Genomic DNA, 8,700 nt, shown 5'->3' on the forward strand with positions numbered 1-8,700 from the left:
CACCCAAATAGCCGCATGTTTTTGGGCTGAGCCATGTTGAAGCCAAATGCCAGGAGCTCTCCAACCTAGTCTCCCATTGCGGGTGGCAGGTGCACAAGCACTTAGGCCATGTACAAAAGATGCAGGCATGACGAGTGACTGCTTAAGTCCCTGTCTCCCCTCTATCTGGAACCCTGCCTTTCAGATAAACAGAAGTCAGTCTTTAGAAAGGAAGAGATTCCGGCAGGTGGGCTGTCTTGCCAGGTTGCTCAGACCCCGAGCTAACACCCATCCCTCTGTATGGCCCACCTTTCAGCCCTGGACCCTCAGCGTGCTGTCTTCTGGTTACACTGGATGTGTGCATTCACCTAGGCCCCTGAGCAGGCAGGCAGCCTGCGAGATAGTGAGGCCCTGTGTATAGAAGTGGCTTAGGGAAGGAACCTGGTGTGCTGGGCGGTGTTTGTGTTCTCCTAGGTCCCAGGTCCCAGTGTTGAAATCCTGCCCTCCAGGAACAGCTTTAGGAGGGGTGAGACCTGTGGGAGGAGTTCCGGGCCTGAGCTCGCTTATCTCCTGGCTCTTGTCTGGGAGAGCACCATAATCCTTCTGGGATCCAGACCCTGGCTCTTAACCTCTTGGCTCCTGGAGCTCCAAGCCTGCGCTGGGACATGAAGCTTTGAACCACCCTGAGCTACCTGGGCCAGGACGTGTTCGTATAGCAGCCGCAAGCAGCAGAGACAGACCCCAGGTGCAGCAGCCACACGTTTCTCTTAAGTGAGAGGTGCTGAAAGGTGAGCTCAGTAGGCCGTAATGTTTTGGGGATGAGCGGTAACTTGGGCAGTCCTGTAAGGAACGAAGGGAAGGTCCAGCTGAGGTGACAGCAGACATGTAAGTGCAGTCTGAAGACTTGCTGGCAGTGTTTTCTCCTGGGCTAATAGTTAACTGATCTTGTCCTGGTCCCAGGGTAGAGGGTAGAAGCAGAGAGAAAAGGGAGGGAGGGAGGAGAGCCCCGCTGGTGGTGGGAGCGGTGCCGGGCTGTCTCCCTCGAGACAGAGGGTACTTGGGCAGAGGGTGCACATGGCTTAATGTGGGCGCAGTTGGAATCCTTCCCACGACTGGGGGTGTCTCCTTCAGAAGCATTGGGAGTGGCCCCTGGAGGAGGGCTTCAGTTTCAGTTGAGCCTGCTCAGGTCTGCAAATCAGAGTGCATTCACTTGTGTGTGTGTTTTTGTTTTGTTTTGTTCTGTTTTGTTTTTCAACCAAACACTGTGCTGGAAGACCCTGAACAGCCCTAGAAAACCCAAGTTAGTCCCCTAGCAATCCCTGAGTGAAGTCTTAGTTCCTACCAGCACCTATGTTCTCTTATTGGCCCTTTACATTTAATAGGACATGGTGGTCAGCCTGCACTCCCCTTTCTCTGATGGCCGCATGGTTTCTGTGGGAGGGGTGCTCGCGTGCCCTGTAAACTGCTGGGGTTGCCCTCTAATCTCTTAGCCTCCAGACACCCCAGTGACAGGGCACTGAGCCCAGCAGGGTAGCTTCATTCCCTGTGGACTGGGCGGTGCCTTTACTCAGCACTGATTAATTCCACTGGTATCTAGGAGCTATCTCCTAGCTATGCTATGCAAAAACCAGCCCTATCTCTTGTTGGAATGAGGGGTTAGGCGGTTAAACAAAACCCAGGAACCTGATAACAGATGCAGTGGGGATGCAGGTTCCTCGGGTGCAGTGTGAAGTGAGTGCTGCTGGAAAGGTCTTCCCAGATCTGCCCTAGGAGATCAGGGAGGGCTTCATGAGGAAAGCCAAGACTGGTGGGTAAAACGGTGTGCACAGTGGACAGGGACAGCAGGAGTCGTCGAGGATAAACGTAATCCCACATAGCCCCCTCAGTCCCCAAAAGGATATCACTATGTCCTAGAGTCGGCTTAGCTCTCAGACGCCAGCAGCGTCAGAACCAGACAGACTTTTCCTGCCTTTGTGTTGAGTTCGGATGTCTGCATATTCAGCTGGTACAGTAGGATATCAGGATTACTGTAGATTAACTTGGAGTTGGAAGGCCCCTCATTGTCCTGGTTGATTCAGCACCGAGGGGTGCCTGCTTGTTTACAGTTCCAGGTAGGGCACAATACCTGTTGGTGGAGGGTATGGCCCAGATAAGAGCAAGCTCTGCCTTGGAAGGAGAGGACAGCAGCAGAGGCCTAGTTGGTCTTGCAAAGGCCTTCTTTGAGGAATGAAGATAGCACAGCAGGAACAAGAAAGGAGTGGCCAGTGTGCAAAGCAGCCAGCAGAAATGTGGCTGTGAACAGCGCTTGTGAGGGAGGGCCAGCAGTGGCGGAGCCGGGGAGAGCCCGCCCCAGCCAGAGCAGCGTGGCCAGGCTGGCCTCAGAGCACCAACGGAAGACCAGCTTTGAGAAACAGCCCAACATCTGGAGTTGAGACAATTTAAATGTTACAATGAAAAAAGTTACAAATATTCACAGTCATAAACAGGTGTTAAGAGGCTTATTTCACAAAGGTTTCCTGGGTGAGCTCTCATTGGAACTTGACTGTCACTTTGACCAAGTCTCTTGGGTGGTTCCCAAATATTTCTTTTTTTTTTTTTTTGTCTTTTTTTTTAAACAATAATTTTACTTTTTTTAAATTGCATTTAATTTTTTAACAACGTTTCATAGGCTCTGATGTTCCCCCCTTCCCCTCCTTTTGCCCTCCCCCCATGGTGGATTGCTCCACCTTATTGCAGTATTACAGTTCAAATCTAGTCTTGTTTCTTTCAGTGCAAGCATGTGCCTTGCATAGTGTCCAGTATCTTATTGCCTAGCTGAATTCAACAGTTTCTAGAGGAGCTTCCCAAATATTTCATTTGGCATCGTGGCTCCTGAGTGCCAGTGCTGACTGACAGATGCTGCAGTTAGTGGTGGGCAAAAAGAAAAGAAAAAAAAAAAAAGAAAAACCTCTGCATCTCTGTAACCACACCCTGCTTAAATATAATAATGCCTTGGCAAATGTTTACTATGAAGAATTTATTTTCATTACGACAGTTGCCCTCTGCATTGCAACTAGAGCAGGCATCATAGTGAGTATATTACACAGAAACTACCTGTTGCTTCTACGGTCATTTTATTCTTGAATTTCATATGGGACATGTAAGACTGAAGCTACCTCCCTTCCTAACAGTGCACTTGGCTTTCAGAAGTGTTGAATTGTATTTGAAGATGTGACTCCAATAGTTTATTGTCAAAGAAGAAAAAAAATCATACTTGGAGTGTTTTCATTCTTCGTACGAAAAGCCAAAGGTTAGTAAGCATTTCCATTTTTGTATAAGATTTATGACTTTATTTGCTGAGTGGAAAGGGATATCATTCATGAAAATATGCTTCCTCGTTTTATCTGTAGCCAGATATTTGGTATTTCTGTTGAGTTTTATCTTTTTCAGTAAAAACAAATGTGCTCAACGAGCCAGCTGATAGAAGGAGAGGAAAAGAAAAAGAGCTGGAATTTACATTACTCTTGAACGTTCTGTTTCACTCATCCATTGTTTAAAAATTACAATTACATAATACTTCATTAAATTTACATCATTAAGTTCTGCTGGTGTTCGTATAGACTATTGAAATAAAGGCCTTGTGGGTCACGGCAGGGCTATCAGTTACCTGTATCTGCATATCAAGTTGACCCAAATCTGGGACTTAAAACAGCAGCCTTCATCCTCCCCCTCCCCAAATACTGAGTTTTCTTTTTTTTTGGATTATATCCCCAGGAAGCTGAGTGGTTCTGTTGCCCAGGTGTGTTTGTGTGTAGTCTACACAGCTAGGATGGCTAATCTACACAGCTAAATCTGCAGATCCACTTTCAAGGCAGTTCACCCACATGCCTGCCAGATTTGTGCTGGTTGTCGGAGAGGCCTCAACAGCTGCCACGTGACCAGCTTCAGATGGCCGCTAGAATACCTGCCCCACACACGGATGGGCTTATCTTAGGGCGAGGGAGCGGTGAGCAGGGCAGAAGTTGCCGTGTCTTTCCTGACGTCATTTCCACCATGCTTGAGGGCTGTGCAACCCAACTCCTACTACGGGTGGCAGAAGAAACCATTTAGGAGTATGAGTGCCAGGATTGAAGCCGGCTGCTGAAATTGTAGGGTCCCTCACCTTTGGCACCTTGTTACAAATGTCCCAGAGCCTCCATTTACATTTTACCCAGAATCATTACTGGGAAATCAAAGGTTCCAATTTTCTGTCTTCTTCTTTCCCCTGGAGTTGGACTTGGTGGTACACGTGGGTAATTGGTCCATGGCAACTACCACTTGTATTTGTCTAAAGGGCATGTATTTTTCAGACATGGTTTTAGGTGAGTGGAATCACTGAGCCAGGTGGAGCTCCTGCTGCCATTCTTGAAATCCCTCTGCATTCATCACACCTTCAGCCATCTCTCTTGACTCTCTGATGCGCCAAGCATTGCAAACGGGCTGAGTTACGTGCAAGAGTGTAGTCGAGGTACCCTGGCTGACACAGGCCGGGAGGTCATTCGGTGGCTCCTTTATCTGTTGGTTGTATGACTGGTTCCTTCTCTTTTCTCTTTTTTCTTTCTCTTTATTCCCTCTCTACAGCTCCCCTGACCCACAGAGATATATGAGGACTCAGTGCCAGTATGTTTTAAGTGTTAGCCACTTTTGGAAGAGAGAAGGTTCTGAATGGGGTTGTAAACATCAAGGCTTTCTCTTGTGCAGCGAGTTGGAGTTCAACCAATATGGTATCTGGCACTGCAGTGTCAGTGGGAATGGTGCTAAGGAAGGGAGGAGGCGGAGCTGCGGGTGGGGCTGGGTGTCCAGCTCACCCCAAGCTTGCCGAAGCATTCCACTTAGATTTGGTGTTTCTCATTATCTTCCTAAGCACTCTCACAACTGCTAGAACTAACGTGTGTACTCAAAGTCAGGAAAAGTTTAAAGAAGCTTGTGGCAGGCATTTAGCATAGCCATTAAGACACCTGTGCCCCATGCTGGAGTATGTGTGTGTTCAGTTCTTGGCCCCAGCTCCGGCTCCTGATGCCCACCAGTGCAGACCTAGGAAGTGGTAAAGGCTCAAGAAATTGGGCTCCTGCCATGCACATGGGTGAAACCTGCATTGTGTTGCCAGCTCCTGAGTGATGCGGCCCAGGCCTGGCTCCTGCAGGCATCAGGGAACCTAATCAGTAGCTAAGAGTGCTCATGTGCCCTCTCTCAATTTCATCATCTCTCAAATAACTATAAATTAAGAAAAACAAGCTCTTGCAGCCTTCCAGCAGGATTCCAGAGAGCTGCCAGGGTGCCTGCCATGCTTTGCAGCCACTGAATCAGCTGGTTGTCAGTTCTTACCCAGTGCCTCTTCCTGGCGGGGTGGACCTTGCTGGTCTGTTACGATGGCAACACCCTGGGACAGGCTGGCTCTCGCAGCCTAGGTACAGGTCCTTTGGCTCCTGCAGTATCTGGCATGGTTGTATAAAGCAGGAACTGTAAAATATCCAGTTGCCTTAGAGATGATTTCATTAGAAGAGAAGCTTACTGTGACTGCTACTCTCTTTTAAGACATGCAAGCAGGGACCCATGCACCTTCGCAGGGCAGCTGTAAGAATCAAGAAATCGATGGCATTGTTACAGCAGCTGTTAGGTTATATGAAGTGTTGGTCCTGTAACCAGAGTCAGAGACAGTGTCCCCATGCAGGTGTCTCCCAGCTGCGCAGGGAGGACCCCGCTGGAAGGGGATGTGGTCAGTCAGCTTCCCTCTCTGTCTGAAACATTCCCACATCTTCCTATGGTGTGCATCAGCTTTCCCCCTACGTTGCTTCTAATGGATAGTCTCGTCTCTGTGACCAGGAATGTAAGAATGGTAGCAATTCAGGGTGGTATTTTTTTTTTTCTATTCATCGTACAAGTAGTTCCATGTCTGGGCATATTTTTAAAAATGGTTGATGAAGGCTGATCTTGTTGCTAAAGTGAATGTTCCTATAAATAAATGCAGGCACATCTGTGCAGGGTGCAGCATAAATGTGGCAGACATACACAAGCATGGGTGGCGTTTGTGCCCAGCTGTGTGGCCGAAGTGTCTTCCTTGGGCTTCCTTTGTGACTGCCATTGTGGCCAGGTTGTCCATGTCCATAGCATCAGGTGACAGAGTGGCAAAAGAAACGGCGCCAAGTTCCCCAAGTGATTGGCAGTCTTCACAGACCATCGTGGCATGTTTTCATTTTTATTTTGGGGGAGAGGGTGTGGGGAGATGTGATAAACCTGAGCGTGCTCATTTACTTCATCATGAGCCCAGCTTTAGGCCATTGTCCTAAACGTCTGCTGACTTGACTGCCTGCGATAAGCTCTGGAGGCATTGCAGAAGCATTGGTCAGAGAAGGCGATACATGCCCATTCAGGGCCCTTGTAGACGGCCCGGAAATTCCTTTTCTTTTTTCTTTCTTCCTTTGTTCCTTCCTTCCTCCCTCCCTCCCTCCCTTTTTTTTCTCTCTCTCTCCCTCTCCCTCCCTCTCTTCCTTGCTTCCTTTTGTTTTTTCTCTTTTAAGGCAGAGAGATGCTAATTGAAACCAAATGGGGAATAAGTTGAGCCTACAAGTGCAGGGTGCACATGGTTAAGGCAGCAGTGGAGAGAACTGTCAGAAGCTGCCAGCCTTGAGTGTTTTTGCTATTTGATGATTGTACATTAAAATAGGGGACCAGGGAGTAAGTTTGGCATTTTTAGGAGAAAAATGAGGCAGGATGGTAAGAACCAAGTGTAGCTTCCACCTGTTGACTCCAGCAACACCTGACTCCTGCAACACCTGTGTGCTGCTCGGCTTCCTGCTGTGTCCCACCACCACCGCTCCTGCGCAGGCCTAGCCTCCAGCGTACTAGGTGAGTCAGAAGGGCGGTGTCCCTCACCTGCGTCCCAAAAGAGCAGTTGTCACCCTCAGGCTCTTTGTGCAGGACTCCTCCAAGGTCATGGAGGTCTTCCTGGGCTGCGTTCCGCCAGGGAGAGAGCTTAAGAAGCCTTCTGGGTAACCCTTTATTCCAAGACGCACCAAAGGCAGTTTTTAATGGCCAGGTCCCAGTGTGGGTGGGCAGCAAAAAGCGTCTGTAGAACTTGACTTGAGATTTCAAAGTTGGAGTTGAAAGCACAACTTTTCCTGGTGACCTCTCACTCTGCTCTTGTGCTCCCACGGCCTTAATCTGGTGGCCTCTTCGAGCAGAGAAGAGCTTCCTATACTGAAAGGGTCAGAAGGTTTGGCGAGTGACTGGTTTGTCTGACTGTTCCCCCCCGCCGGCAGTCCTGGTAAGTCTGAAAGACCCTTTAGTTGGAGCTCCCATCTCTTCTGGAACATTTGCAATTGGCTCCACGGTATAAGGAAAGGCACCATCTATGTGGGGGACGATTAACACGTCACTGGCTTCTCCTGAGCTCACTGGCCCTAGCAAGGACAATGCCCTGGAGTCTCTACTGTTCATGGCTTACAGGTGCACACACTCTAAGGGCATCAGGCAGCATGGTGATGTCTCAACACTTCAGCCCCTCATCTGCAGAAGTCACATGCTTGCCTCATGGACTAGATGGCGAAGGACTCAAATCACTTCCTCTCTCTGTGAAATGTAACAGTGAACCTTTAGGACCTTCTGGTCATTGCTGGATTTTATGGAGCAACTGCACTCCTACTAGTTCCATCCTCCTGGGCATCCTGCTAGAAAGTCCCCAGGTGCACAGGGTGAGGTGGTCTGAGTGTCATAAGCCTGTTTCACTATGCGTTAGAGCCGACAGGTCCCATTAGAGGCCTGCTCCTAAGGCACTGCTGTTGCTAATAGGATCTGAAAATTAGAGGCATCGTGGCTGTCCTCTGACTGAAATCGCCCCTGTGGTTGCACAGGACTTAATCTGGATTTACCTTCCACTCCTGGTATAACTGTGCTATACAGTTCACTTTTTTCTCCCCCTAGATTTATTTATGTGTTTGGAAATCACAGCTATAGAGAGAGGGGAGATCTCCCTCACCTGGCTTAGTCTCCAGTTGGCCACATTAGCCAGCACTGAGCCAAGCCAAGCCAGGAGCATTTTCCGAGTCTCCCACATGGATAGCAGGGACCCAGGCATTTGGGCCGTCCTCTGCTGCTTTTTCAGGCCATGGACAGGGAGATGAATCAGAAGTGGAGCCCCTATGGGATGTTGGCATTGGAGGGCAAGGGGAGAGCTTGCCCATTAGGCCACAGTGCCAGGCACGAAGCTTGCTTTTTCTGTCAGTTGCATGCAGAGGAGCTGTGGCCCAGTCCCATTGAATGAGGATCACACGTATGCATGGCTATGACCACTCCTCTTATTTTATGCCTCTGGGTCAACAGAAGTGGCCCACTAAGGGTGGTAGAGGGTCATGTGAGCTGCTTGGAGTTTGCTACTAAGAAGTTTGCATGGTTTGTTTTGCTTTGCTTTTTCTACTCAAAATGGACAGTTTTTGGTCTCTTGACCCACAGTGTGGAAGAAACTGTGAGCTTCCTGCTGTACTTCTGTTTCTAACGTGAAGTTTGGTTTGTTCATTATAAATAGGGACCTGGGGTACCACTGCACTTGACAAGTCTGAGATCCACTGTGTGTTGTGGGCTGAGGAGGTGACTCACCCAGCCTGCTCACAGGAAGGGGCACTGCCCTAAGCCTTTCTGCAGGGAGCCTGGATTTGGGGGGCCCCAACCCCAGCTGTGAAGTTCTCGCTGTTGCAGTCCCTCACGATG

This window comes from Ochotona curzoniae, unplaced genomic scaffold (assembly GCF_017591425.1).
Source record: "Ochotona curzoniae isolate NIBS_2020 unplaced genomic scaffold, NIBS_Ocur_1.0 contig_4645, whole genome shotgun sequence".
NCBI classification, from domain to species: Eukaryota; Metazoa; Chordata; class Mammalia; order Lagomorpha; family Ochotonidae; genus Ochotona; species Ochotona curzoniae.